Source organism: Microcebus murinus, chromosome 14 (assembly GCF_040939455.1).
Source record: "Microcebus murinus isolate Inina chromosome 14, M.murinus_Inina_mat1.0, whole genome shotgun sequence".
Classification (NCBI taxonomy): domain Eukaryota; kingdom Metazoa; phylum Chordata; class Mammalia; order Primates; family Cheirogaleidae; genus Microcebus; species Microcebus murinus.
The window spans coordinates 79878229-79892421 of NC_134117.1; the positions used below are offsets into that span (position 1 = coordinate 79878229).

At 48.2% G+C, this 14193-nt stretch overlaps 1 long non-coding RNA gene across 1 annotated transcript; it reads left to right on the forward strand.

Moving 5' to 3' along the window:
• Positions 1–6489: 6489 nt before the first annotated feature.
• Positions 6490–10811, forward strand: LOC142875609 (uncharacterized). The gene is made up of 3 exons (XR_012922932.1): positions 6490–6657; positions 10453–10521; positions 10729–10811. It is a non-coding gene; the product is annotated as an uncharacterized LOC142875609 (long non-coding RNA).
• Positions 10812–14193: the final 3382 nt, after the last annotated feature.

Here is a 14193-nt window from a genome sequence, read left to right on the forward strand (position 1 = left end):
ACTAAGACTACAGTACAAGGCCTTGCCTGGACACTCCTTATTCCTTTCAGAGTTAAAGACATTATGGTAGTAGCCAACACACATATTTTCACTTTTCAAAATATATCATGCTGGCTGTATATATCTATATCTATATCTATATCTATATCTATATCTATATCTATATCTATATCTATAGATATATATCTCAGAGGCATTCAATAGACCTCTCTGGACCCTGATTGGTCCCAGATAACTGGTTAAATTGAGGGACATAATGATGTCCTCAAACAACTCCTTTTCAAATTCTAGTCCAGCAAAGAAACTCCTAAAGTTCTGTCCTGCCCCAGGCCTTAACCTATTTCTTATACATCTTCTATCTTACCCCCATCCCATAAACACTGGAGGCCATATTGAGGACACACACCCTCCTGGGACCCATTAGCCATAGATTGTACCACAGGCCAGGCAGGTGCTCATCCAACGTGGGACCCACTGGAACCTAAATGTCCAACAAAAACAAAATTAAAACCCTTGTTAGGTGCAGCTTCACACCATTCCAGTCACTGCTGGTCTTGTTCCTGCTGGTCTGGTGCTTTCACTGGTTTACAATCCAGAGACCCACATCAACTTGAGTACATTTCCAGTTAAAAAAGATACCCCAGTCCCACATCACGACAACACTGCCCTAGCCTAAGACCTCACACTGGAGATGCCTTCCTCTTCTGTGCCAGAGATGAATCCAATCTGGACACTAAGATCTTTGCCCCAGTGACACTTGTGGACTGCCTTTCCTAATACACAAATTGGACACGCACATGTTTTTGGTTTGTTGGGTGTTTTGTTTTGTTTTTGTTTGGGTTTTTGTTTGTTTGTTTGCTTGTTTTTGCTGAGCTTACTGTCTGCTTTGCTCATGGTCCTGGTATACTTTTTGCTGTCTGCTAAAGTGTACACCTTTACCCTTCCATGCCTAAAGGGAACTCTGCTAGATATTGCTCAAATTAGTGGAGATTACCACTTTCCACAGGGGCCATCTGTCTCGGATCCGTCAACCCCTCAGCCCTGGGAAGGGACCCACCATTCCCTGACACCTTGTCCTACCAACCCCTGCAACTCTTGGCCACAATCTCTTACCTTGTGTTACCAACCATGACCACCACAACCACTATTTCTCCTTGGTTAAACATACCACATTCCCATGGCTACAGTATGCCCTGAATAAAGGTGACTTTGGTTTCTATCACGGTCTAGACTCATAGGCACAGCACCTTGTATACTTTCCCTTGCTGCCTCTGCCTCATGTTTTCCTTAATGAAACTGTACACCAGTGTGCAGTAGTTTCAGTGGGGATTTGCATAGTTACTTATCCACTGGGTACGTCCATGTTTTCATCAACCCAAGGATACTTGGCAAAATGCACAATAATTTATTCCTATCTTATGAGGACTTGTGATAGCCACAGGAGTCACCAGCATTGGCACCAATACAATAGCCTTTACCAAACAAAATCAAGTCATAACTGCCAACCAGCACCTTTTGGTGGCCCTTTCAGATCATACTCAAAGGCTTCACAAAATATTGTCCCCTATACAGCAAGCCCACGAGTCTCTAGTCCAAATGGCAATGGATAACAGCCTGGCTCTTGACTACTTGGTAGCCAGGAAGGAAGGGGTCTGTGCCACTCAGGGCACTTCATTGTGTGTGTTTAATATGAATTCTGGACAGGTGCAGGCCAAAATACATAGAACAGAACAAAAGGCAAAACCCTTCACAATATAACCAATATCTTCCAGCAGATTCCCTTAACTTCAGAGGCGCCTGACCTATTCTCTTGGCTCTTGCTCACCAATGTGTCCGGCTGTGGACTGGGTTCCACACCTGACCATGTGCCTAACAGGACTCTTCCTGCCTGTCACAAACTTCCCAGAGTTTTCCTTTGGTGGCTACGTCCAGTGTTCCAATCCCTTTCAACATCTCTACAACCCAGATGACAAGTGTTATCCATTCCAGTTAGTATTGTTAACAATGTTGAGGCAGGATGGGATTAATCGCATTATAAATTTTTAAAATTTGGTATTTTCCTGATGCCTCAACATCCCCACAAACAGACTGAGTACCCACCCAGGCAACCAGATGCACCAGATCCCTCTTATTGCCATCCCCTGCCTAGGACCCAGGGACATTTAAACTCTCCAATGCAATCCTTTACACCTTTTGCTTTTGTACATCTCCCTGAGCCCAGTAAAGGTCCTCACTGTCCCCACAGGTCCTCACTGTCTCTCAGCTCCTCACTTGCTTGGTGGAGCCACTCCCTAAGAGCTCCTCCCAGATGGCCCCCCACATGGCAAGCCATGCCTCCCACTCCAGGACCTGTGACTGTAATAAATCTCTCCCACTCCACATGTCTCTCCAGGTGTTATTCTGTGTCTGCATCAGACTGATCATAAAAAAACATCCATTTTTAAGTATATAATTATTCCTGCAACACAACACACAATGCCTCCAGTTAACAGCACTGTAATGTGCACTCAAAATTTTTTTAAGAGGATAGGTCTCATATTAAGTGTTCTCACACACATGCAAACCCAAAAAGGCACAAGGACACCACTTTTGGAGATAATTGCTATGTCTGTTGCCATGATTGTGGCAATGGTTCCACAGATGTACACCTATGTACAAACTCATCAAACTGTATGCATTAATAATGTGCTGGGTTTTTATATACCAGTGTTACCTCAATAAAGCCATTAAAAAAAATAGCTACCAATAGCATACTTTCCATCTTGCTAGGGAGTCTGCTAAGAACTTTACATTATCTCAAGTAATTCTCACCAAAGCCCTATGAGTAAAGTGTTATCATTGGTATTTTGCAGATGAGAAAATTAAAAATCAGAGAAACTTGTGCCAGTGATTCAGCATGTAACAATTAGAGTCTAGGTGAGCCTGAAGCCAAGTGCTCTTCACTATCCTGCAGATGCCATTCTTTCCCATGGACTAGGAGAGGCTTTAGGAGCAAGTAACACTCTTGGGTTGCAGGTTGTGTGTGAAATCATCAGCATGTAGCACTGAAGCCCATCCAACCAGATGTAGCAGTTGCTTTCTAACTTCCCTTCTTACTGTTGTCAGCTCATAACATTTGTTTTAAAATTGCATAGATGAAAAAATGAAAGAAAATACTAGCCCTGCTGTTATTTTCTGTTATTTAGAAGGAGACCCAGCATTCTAAGGGAGCAGGGTCTGAGTGCCACGGCTCTAGAGGCTGGTGCACGATGGTAATGGTGGAAGAAGTTTCCTGTGAAGAACAGGAAGGGAATGGATGGAGGAAAGGCCTGACTAGAGACCCAGAGTAATACTGCCTGGTGCAGGGCAGCCCTGGAGCCTCTTAGGCCTTAGACACTTGGTCATTGTACATACAGCATTAAATATGCAATCATTATAACTCATTTTGGAAATCTAATTTCTTTTCCAGATGTCTATCTCCTAAAATCATTGAATATGATATCAGAGAGGGAGAAGAGCCCAGAGTGACCCCTGACTGTGTAAACGACATGCTGGTGGTTGTCCCTGGAAAGTTCTAGAAGGATCAGCCCCACATTTACTGGATTTCTCACCTCTGGGCCACTGGGGCTATTCTCTGCTCTTGTGCCTCACAACATTCTAGATGCCTCTCCTGAAGCCACCCTCTTCATCACAGAGGAGGCTTCCTTTAGTCCCCAGCATGTGGGCAGCACACACCTCTGACCTGGCCTGCCTACCAGGGCTGGGCGTGTGCAAAGGCACAAAGTTGTGCACACAGGTTGTAGCTCTAGTAGGGCTGCAGATCCACTAGATTCAGGCACATCGCTTTCCCTCTCAAGGTCACGGCTTCCTTCTATAACACAAGAGGACGTCATGGCTATGCAGCCACACAATTATGAAATCCATAGGTTGTGGGGCCGTTTCCCTCAGAGTTGTGGCCTCGGCCCTACTCTTCACTCCTTACATTTCCTGGGCAGGAGCCCCAGGCCTGGGCCAATGCTGTCGCTCTTGGGGGAGATGGAGGTCAGAGAGGGTGGGTAGAGCTGTGATAACTGCCATCCCCATCCAGGGTGTCCATCGCCTGCCCAGGCCCCTGTGGGAGGCTCCACTCAGGGTCCCTGCTCTGACTTCCTGATGAAGAGACCACTTGGCCGCAGTGGCCCCCAGGAAGGGCCACCAGGTGCTGTGGCCCCGACACATGCCTTAGCCTCACCCCACACTGCTTCTGCAGAGCCAATGCTGTTTTCTCTCAGGCAGGCTGCACACACTTTCTGGTCTAGCCAGGACAGAGGACTGCAATCGCCCCATCCCTACCAATAATTTTCAGCTGTGAATTGTACCCAGGTTTGTTGATGTTCTTGATTTCACATTTAAATATTCCCTCAGCCAGCATCATGTCAGCTGCTCTCAGCCTTCCCTAACACAGGCAGGAAGCCTGAAGGACATAGGGTTTCAACGTGCTCTGGCATGTCTGCCTTCTACTTGGGCGTCTTTATCTTCAACTTTAGACTTAGAGCCTTAGAAATTCATGAAGAGTGTGGTTAAAAGCCAAAGCCTTCTCACTTTAGCCCTGGTGTGTTCTGGAGTGTGTCCTCCCAAAAGTCTTATGTTGAAGTTCTAACTCACAGTACCTCAGAATGAGACTGTATTTGGAAACAGGGTCTTTAAAGAAGTAATTACATTACAATGAGGTCATTAAAGTGGGTCTTAATTCAATATGACTGGTGTTCCTATAAGAAGAAGAGGTTAGGACACAGACTCACAGGGAGAAAGACCACATGAAGACACAGGGAGAAAGTGTGAGCCCAGGAGAGAGGCCTGGGAAGAAACTGAGCTTGCAGACACCCTGATTTCAGATTCCCAGCCACCAGACCGTGAAGAAATAAATTTCTGTTGTTTATGCCATCCAGTCTGTGGCATATTCCATGGCAGCCCAAGCTGAGGAATACAAGCTCCATACCACGGAGCAGCCAGGCCAGGCCTGCACTGAGCTACCCCCTTAGCCCCATGCTGTGCCTGGGAAACTGAGGCCCTTGGGGTCAGGCTGCTGTAAACACCTAGGGCCTGGCCAGTCTCCAGGGTTCCGTCTGGGTCAGCACACCTGGGCTGGGGCTCAGGCCAGGCTCCACGAAGGGCAAGGATGGTAGGGTGCAGTGGAAGGGTAGAGATTTTCCATCTGGTAAGTGCTGGGAACTTGCCAGGCCAACATTTCACACAGAAGTGACCATGAGCACATTAGTTCCTTGAGAATTCACAGGGATTTTGGGGAGGGCCTTTCATTTCCACTGTCAATGGAACTGTGAACCAATCTTCTATCAATCTCATTGGGCTGACAGGCTGTCACAAGGAATAAGGAAAGCCCAGTTAAAAATTTATATTTTTCTGTCATAACGAGGTCACAACAAAGGAAAACTCTTAATATGTCTTTTGCCATGGTTTAAGACCTTGCGTCTGTTTGCACTGGGAGCAGCCAGTTCGGGAGACGCTGGGGACCTGGTGAGGAGCAGGGCAAATCGCAGGGGCTGCCTGGGGGTGGGGCAAGGCTGTGCGTGCTAGGAAGGCAGGCCGGGAGAAAAGACCTGGTATGGCAGAGGGCACCGGCCCCCGGGGGTGGTCAGACCCCGTGAGAGGTGAGGTTTGGGTCCTGAAATCAGCAGGGAAGGGTGCGCAGGAGTTTCAGCCTAATGCCTTGGTGGCTGAAGAACTGTTCCGGTCAAATTTGCCTTTGAATCCCAGATCCCGGTGACCCGTTTTCTCTCGGCCCGTTCTGTGTGTTGCCGTGTTCTGCAGCCATGCGGGTGTGCCTCACCTGTGGTGAGGGACGTCCTGGGACACTTGGGGAGGGGCGCTGTGTGGGGCCCGCGGCTCCACAGTTCAGAGCTGGTTCCTCAGGGTGTAACACCAAGAGGTGAGGAGGAACTCAGTCCTCGGCCTCGGAATGAATTCAGCAGAGAGTGATAGTCAAAATGCAAACACTAAAGAAAAAATAAACCACTGCTCGCCCCTCAGCAGCCCTGGGAGTAGGTGCTGACTTCCCAAGAGGACGGGGCTGGCAGCTGCAGAGCAAGATCCGCACGAACCGGAGTCCGGCCACGCCCAGGCTGGGAGGCCGGGTAGCAGGCAGGTAAAGTCTCAGTGTCCAGCCTTGCCATTTGTCTCTTAAATGGGACACACAGACATCAGGTATGACATTCGCTCCATGACCCTCACGTTCAGAAATCTCACGTAACTTTATGTTCAGAACCTACGTCAAGCCCAGCCATGTTTGCGGGTTTCCGTGGGGTCCCAGAGGAGCAGGGGCTGGTCCCCGTCCACTGTGGGGACCCCGCTGCTCAGCAGCCGCCGTGGCCGGGTGGCCGGCCGCGGGCCGCCGGGCAGGGGAGGCCGCGGCTGCGGCGGCGGCGAGAGCGCGAGGCGCCTGTTCCGGCCCTCCGCACGCACGCGCAGGCCGGGCGCTCCCGCCTCCACGCGGTCCCCCCGCCGGCAGGCGGCGCCCAGCGCGGCTGCCCGCGGGGCGAGGGGCGCCTGTATTCTCTGGTCTGGGCCACTCTTTTTTTCTCCTTTTATTTCATTATATTATGGGATAACAAACATTGTTGGGGTTACATCTATTGCCCCTGCCACCCCTCCTCCCCTCTGTGCCAACACCACACCCATTATGTAAGTATACCCTCTTCCCTTCCTGGGCCATTCTTAAGGGCGGGATCTTAGCAACAAATTCTCTTATTTTTCCTTCCTGTGACGTTGTCTCTTTTGTCCTTAATTCTTGAAACGTATTTTTTCTGTTGATGGTTTTCTCTCAGTAATGGAAAAATGTGCTACTTCCTCTTGGCCATCAGTTTCTTATGAGAAGTCTATCGTCACTTGCAATGTCTTCCCCCTCTAGGTGTCATTTCTTTCTCATAGCTTTCAGAAGTTTGACTGTGATGTTTCTTGGAGTGTCTTTGTGTTTATCCTGTTTGGTGTTTGCTAAACTAAGCTTCTTAAATCCATAGGTTTAAGGTTTGTCTTTTGCCCAATTTGGTAAGTTTTCAGTCATTACTTCTTCAAATACTTTTTTCAGGACCACCTACTCTCCTTCTGTGACTCCAATGGCAGAAATATTAGATATAGTCTCACCTGGCCCTGCAGCTCTGTTCATTTTTTTTCACCCTGTTTTTCTCTGTTGTTCATATTGGTCTATCTTCAAGTTCACCAGTTCTTTTCTTGTCACTTCCATCCTATTGTGGAGCCTATTAGTTGAGTATTTTAAGTAAAACTCTTTATACTTTAGTACAGTTTTAGATTTACAGAAAAACTGAGCACATAGCATATAGAGTTCCATACACCCATGGCACTCCCCTGCCAGTTTCCCCTATTGTTAACTCTGGCATCCTGGTGGAACATTTGTTACAATTAATGAACTATTACTGACACATTAACTATAGTTCATAGTCTACATTAAGGTTCACTCTGTGTTGTACAATTCTCTGGCTTTGACAAATAAATAAATGTAGCTACCTTTACAGTTAATTTTACCACCATGAAAATTCCCTGGGCTTCAATCATTTATACCTCTCCTCTCCTCCTTCCCCCCAAATTTCTGGCAACCACTGATCTTTATACCATCTGTATAGTTTTACCTTTCCCACTTTGTCCTATGTTGGACCCATATAGTATGTTACCTTTTCAGATTGGCTTCTTTCACTCAGCAATAGGCATTTGAGGCTCCTCTATGTCTTCTCATGGCTTGATAGCTCATTTCTTTTTATTCCCGAATAATATTCCATTGTATGGATGTAACAGCTTGTTTATCCAGCCAGCTATTGAAATACATCTTGATTGGTTCTGGTTTGGGGCAATGATGATTAAAGCTGACATAAATGTTCATGTCCTGTTTTTGTGTAGACACAAATTTCCAACTCACTTGAGTAAATAACTAGGAGCACAACTGCTGGTTTGTATGGATGGTAAGAGTGTGTTTAGGTTTGTAACTGCTAAACTGTCTTTCAAAGTACAATTTTCCATTTCCACCAGCAATCAATGAGTGTTCCTATTGTTCTGCATCTTGCCCAGAATTTGGCATTGCTGGGTTTTTGTTGTTGTTGCAATTGTTGTTGTTAGCCATTCTAATGGGTATATAGTGGTGTCTCATTGTTGTTTTAGTTTGCAGTTCCCTAATGACATATGATATTGAGCATCTTTTCATCTGATTAATTTACCATCTATATATCTTCTTCAGTCAGGTGGATGTTCAGATCTTTTACCATTTTTTAATCATCTTGCTCATTTTCATTGTCAAGTTTTAAGAGTCCTTTGTGTATTTTGAATATAGTCCTTTACTGAATATATATTTTGGAAATATTTTTCTCATCTGTGGCTTCAATCTTCATTCTCTTAACAGTTTCTTTAGCAGAAGTTTTTAATTTTAATAAAGTCCAAATTACCAATTTTTTCTTTCATGCATTGTACTTTGGTGTTGTATCTAAAAACTCATCACCAAACTCAACGTCACCTAGATGTTCTTCTGTGTTATCTTCTAGAAGTTATATGCTTCTGGATTCTACATTTAGATCTTCGATCCATTTTGAGTTAATTTTTTTTTTTTTTTTTTTTTGAGACAGAGTCTCGCTTTGTTGTCCAGGCTAGAGTGAGTGCCGTGGCGTCAGCCTAGCTCACAGCAACCTCAAACTCCTGGGCTTGAGTGATCCTTCTGCCTCAGCCTCCCGAGTAGCTGGGACTACAGGCATGCGCCACCATGCCCGGCTAATTTTTTATATATATATATCAGTTGGCCAATTAATTTCTTTCTATTTATAGTAGAGACGGGGTCTCGCTCTTGCTCAGGCTGGTTTTGAACTCCTGACCTTGAGCAATCCGCCCGCCTCGGCCTCCCAAGAGCTAGGATTACAGGCGTGAGCCACAGCGCCCGGCCTAATTTTTTTTTTAATAGAGTAAGGTCTGAACCTAGATTCTGTATTTGTGTGTGTGTGTGTGTGTGTGTGTATGTGTGGGTGTCCAGTTGTTTAAGTACCACTTGTTGAAAAGACCATTGCCTTCAATTCTTTGCTAAAGATCAGCTGACTATATTTGCATGGGTCTATTTCCGGGCTCTGTTTTCATTGATCAATTTGTCTATTTTTTCATCAATGTCATGTTGTCTTGTTTACTGTAGCTGTTTACTGTAGCTGTATAGTAAGTCTTAAAGTTGAGTAATGTCAGTCTTCTGAGTTTTCCTTCTTCACTACTGTGTTGACTATTCTGAGTCTTTTGCCTTTTCATATAAACTTTAGAATGAATGTGTTAATATCTCCAAAATAACTTGTTAGGATTTTGATTTGAATTGAGTTGAATCAATAGGTCAAGACAGGGAGTGTTAACATATTAACAATATTAAGTCTTGCTATCCTTGAACATGAAATATCTATCAATTTATTTAGATCTTCTTTGATTTCTTTAATCAAAGTTTTGAAGTTTCCCTCATATAGATCCTGTACATATTTTAACTTTATGCCTAAGCATTTCATTTTAGGGGTACTAATGTAAATAGTACTGCATTTTTAATTTCAAATTCAAATTGTTCATTGCTGATATATAAGAAAGCAATGAACTTTTAATGTTAACTTTCTAAGCTACAACCTTGCTATAATCACTTATTAGTTCCAGGTTGGGTTTTTTTTTTTTTTTTTTTATTCTTTGGGATTAAATGTGTAGAGAATCATATCATCTGTGAAGAGAGACAGTTTTATTTGTTCCTTCCTAATCTATACATATTTTCTTTTCTTTTCTTGTCTTATCACATTTGCTAAGACTTCCAATATGATAATGAATAGAAGGGATGGGGGTGATATCCTTGCCTTGTTTCAAATTTTAGGGTAAAAGCATCTAGCTTCTCACCATGAAGTGAGAAGCTGCATGGTTGTTTTCGTAGATTTTCTTTATCAACTTGAAGTTTCGTTCTGTTCCAAGTTTCCTAAGAGTTTTCATCATGAATGGCTGTTGGATTTTATCATGTGCTTTTTCTGCATTTATTGATATGACCACATGATTTTTCTTTTTGATATGGTGGATTACTTTAATTGATTTTCAAATGTTGAACTAGCCTTGCATACCTGGAATAAATCTCACTTGCTGTGATGTATAATTATTTTTATACAATGTTGCATTCAATTTGCTAATATTTTGTTAAGGATTTTGCTTCTCTGTCTATAAAAGATATTAGTCCACAGTTTTCCTTTCAACCAGTTCTGTAAGCAAAAAACAAAAAATGTTTTCTCATAATGTTTTTGGTTGCCTCATATTTCAAGTAAGTTTTCGGTATTCACATTATGGCTGGAGCTGGCAGCTCTAAGTGGCCTTGACAAGATTTATTTAGCAGCTGCCGTCTCAATTAGGCAGAAAATAGAGAACTCTTTAGCAAAATTTGCTAACCAGAACATTATAACTTTCTGTTGTACTGATGCATTTTCTTTTGAGTTTCTTTCCCAGGAACCAGTGGACCCTCCTACAAAGCTTCACACCACCTGCTTGTCCAGAGAAGACAAGGTAAGCCATACTCCACCACAGAAGATGCGGGAAGACTCACTGAGCCTGCACACAATGCTGAACTAACAACCAATATTAACCCTGGCTCATTATAATACTAAAATCTCCACCCAGCGAGGGACTTATCCGCCACTTTTTGATCATGGGACCTATGTGCTAACATGATTTCTCGCTGTGCTTCCGCCCTGCACTCCACCCCAAACACAGGAGGATGCTCACACCCCTTCTGCATTATTCATCCCACCTACAGAAGAACTCCAGCCCTCTTGGTGGGGAGGCGGATCCCAGGCAGTTCCTGCCTCCCTTGACCAGTCCTGGAAATAAATGCTTTCCTCCTGACAATCCTCACTGTCCCAGTAATTGGCTTTTTGTGCCCCTGGCAAAATTGAACCTTCTTGTGGGTTTGGCAACACTAAAGATCTCTGGTGGAAAAAACATCGAAATATAAATATACTCTGTTAGGGCTTAGGGCCCGTAGGTAGCCAATAACCAGCCATTACCTTCTGTATTAAGCTTGCTTGCTGGCTTAGGAGAGTGGGAAATTTCCAGTTGACCCTTATCTGACTCCGCACCTGCTATCTCGCCTCTGCTAGTGTGATTAAGTTTAGAAACTAAGGGGAAGGGCGGTGGTGCACGGCACAACTTCCCACAAGATATAGCCGCTAGCCCAGGGTGCAAGGGCCCTGGACCCCTGAGGCGCCTGACATGCTTCGTGTACCCAGTGGAATGCCCTCGGGCTTAGATCACAGGATGCAGGATGTACTTCAACTAAGATTAATGCTGTCCATAATTAGGATACTTCAGAGCACGAGGGAGGACGGGGGGGGGGGAGGACGCGGGGGGACGGGGGAGCACGGGGGAGTATGCGGGGGGAGGACGGGGGGGACGGGGAGAACGGGGGAGGATGCGGGGGGGATGCAGGGGGAGCACGGGAGGAGGACACGGGGGAGGACGTGGGGGGAGCACAAGGAAGGCCACAGGATGGGGGGAGGATGGGGGCACGGGGGGCCACAGGGGAGGACGTGGGGGAGACGTGGGTGGAGAATGGGGGGAGGACATGGGGGGAGCACAGGGGGGAGGACACAGGGGAGGACATGGGGGGCACGGGGGGAGGATGGGGGAGACGTGGGGGGAGCACAGGGGGGAGGACACGGGGGAGGATGCAGGGGGAAGGACGTGGGGGGAGGACACGTGGGAAGACACGTGGGATGCAGGGGGAGGACGCGGGGGAGGGCATGTGGGAGGACGTGGGGGGGAGGTGGGGGAGCACAGGGGGAGGACACGTGGGAGGACGGGGGTGGGGACACGGGGGAGGACACGTGGGATGCAGGGGGAGGACACGTGGAAGGATGGGGGGATGCGGGGGGGCACGGAGGGATGCGGGGGGGCCACGGGGGGATGCGGGGGGCCACAGGGGGGAGGACACATGGGAGGACGCGGGGGGGACGCAGGGGGAGCACAGGGGGGAGGACGTGGGGAGGACATGGGGGGAGCACAGGGGAGGACGTGGGGGAGAATGGGGGGAGGACGTGGGGGGACGTGGGGGGAGGACGTGGGGGGGACACGGGGGGAGGACGTGGGGGGGACGCGGGGGGAGCACAGGGGGGAGGACACGGGAGGACGTGGGGGGACATGAGGGGAGGACGTGGGGGGAGCACAGGGGAGGACACGCAGGGAGCGCAGGGGGGAGGACGCAGGGGGGACGTGGGGGAGGACGTGGGGGGAGCACGGGGGGGATGCATGGGGAGGACGTGGGGGGAGCACGGGGGGAGGACTCAGGGTGGGGGGAGGACGGGGGGATGTGGGGGGAGCACAGGGGGATGTGGGAGGGATGCGGGAGGAGCACGGGGGAGGACACAGGGGAGGATGGGGGGACGTGGGGGGAGCACAGGGGGAGGACGCCAGGGGACGCGAGGGGAGGACGTGGGGGGAGCACACGGGGCAGGGGGAGCACGGGGGAGGATGTGGGGGGAGCACGTGGGGCAGGGGGAGCACGGGGGAGGACGTAGGGGGAGCACATGGGGCAGGGGGAGCACACGGGGCAGGGGGAGCATGGGGAGGATGTGGGGGGAGCACGCGGGGCAGGGGGAGCACAGGGGGGAGGACGCGGGGGGGAGCACGGGGGGAGGACGCGGGGGAGCACGGGGGAGGACGCGGGGGAGCACGGGGGGGAGGACACTGGGGAGCACAGGGGGAGGACGTGGGGGGAGCACGAGGGGAAGACATGGGGGACGCAGGGGGGAGGACGTGGGGGGAGCACAGGGAGGACACGGGGGAAGAACAGTGGGGAGGATGCGGGGGAGGACCCAGGGGGGAGGAGCAAGGGGGGGGGAGGACGGAGGGGAGGACACTGGGGTAGGACATAGGGGGAGGACAAGGGGGGAGGATGCGGGGCAGGGACGGGTGAGGGATGGGGGAGGGGGGACGGGTGAGGGATGGGGGAACACGGGGGGAGGACATTGGGGGGAGGGTAGATGGGATAACTACCCCCATTTTGTAGATGAGGAAACCAATCCGAGAGAGAATTGACCACCCCAAAGTATGGACTCGAGACATGAGAGAACTGGATAGTAATCTCTTCTCACCTCCCAAAGAATCTGAGGAGATCTTGCTCTTAAGAAGTTGTATCTGAGAGAATTCGGTTCCTCATCTGAAAGAGAAGCCTGGGAATGCAAGATATGACAGGAGGGGCAGGCTAGGAAAAGTGAGGTGAAGTTCCTCAAATAAAAGGAGGCTGAGATTGTGCACTTTCCAGTCATTGAGTGGCAGGTGAGGATTCAGTAGAAATGCAGGACTTGGAATAGGTAAGTCTTCCTCAGGCAGACAGAGATGCAGTGGAGAGGTCCAGGGCCGTTGCAGCTGCAGTGTCTGGCTGAGGGCATCAAGGATACCCAGGGGCTGAACCCTCCTAGAAGCAACAGCTCCACACTTCCATGCCAACTACAAGCTGGGTATGAAGTGACAGGGCACACCAGACCAGGGAGGATGAGTTGAAGACAGAAAATAGGCCCAATTCCAGAAATAGGCTTGAAACAGTTAATCAGAAAACAATTTGCAGGCACTAGAAGTGATTACTTAGTCATTTCACAAAGTACAAACTGATAACCCAGCAATTCCCATCCTGGTTTAAACACTAGTGCCCTGTGGCATATGTTTGGTAGTGAAATCAGTTTAGTATGTGTGAAAAAGTATTTCTTTAAATGAAATGTAGTATTATGCAGAAGAAAATATCAATGTATATTGCAGGTACTTACAGTAAGTGTTTCATGAAGCAGAAACTGACATGAAGGTGTTGGTCACACATGCATGTGTGCTGGATGTACACATGCAGGCACACTCAAACATCCACACAGCTCTACCCTCCGTGTGGCCTCCTCAGTGAGCTCTTTTTGTATCCACCTGATATAGTTTGGTATTTGTCCCCTCCAAACCTTATTGTTGAAATTGGATCCCCAATGTTGGAAGTGGCGCCTGATGGGAGGTGTTTGGGTCACGGAGCCAGTTCCTTCATGAATGCTTGCTGCCATTCTGTTGAAGGATCTGTCTGTTTCTCTCCATGTGATGCTTGCTCCCCCTTTGCCTTCAACCACCAGTGGGAGTTCCCTGAAGCCCTCACCAGAAGCAGTTGCTGGCGCCATGTTTCCTATACAACCTGCAGAGCCATGAGCCAAA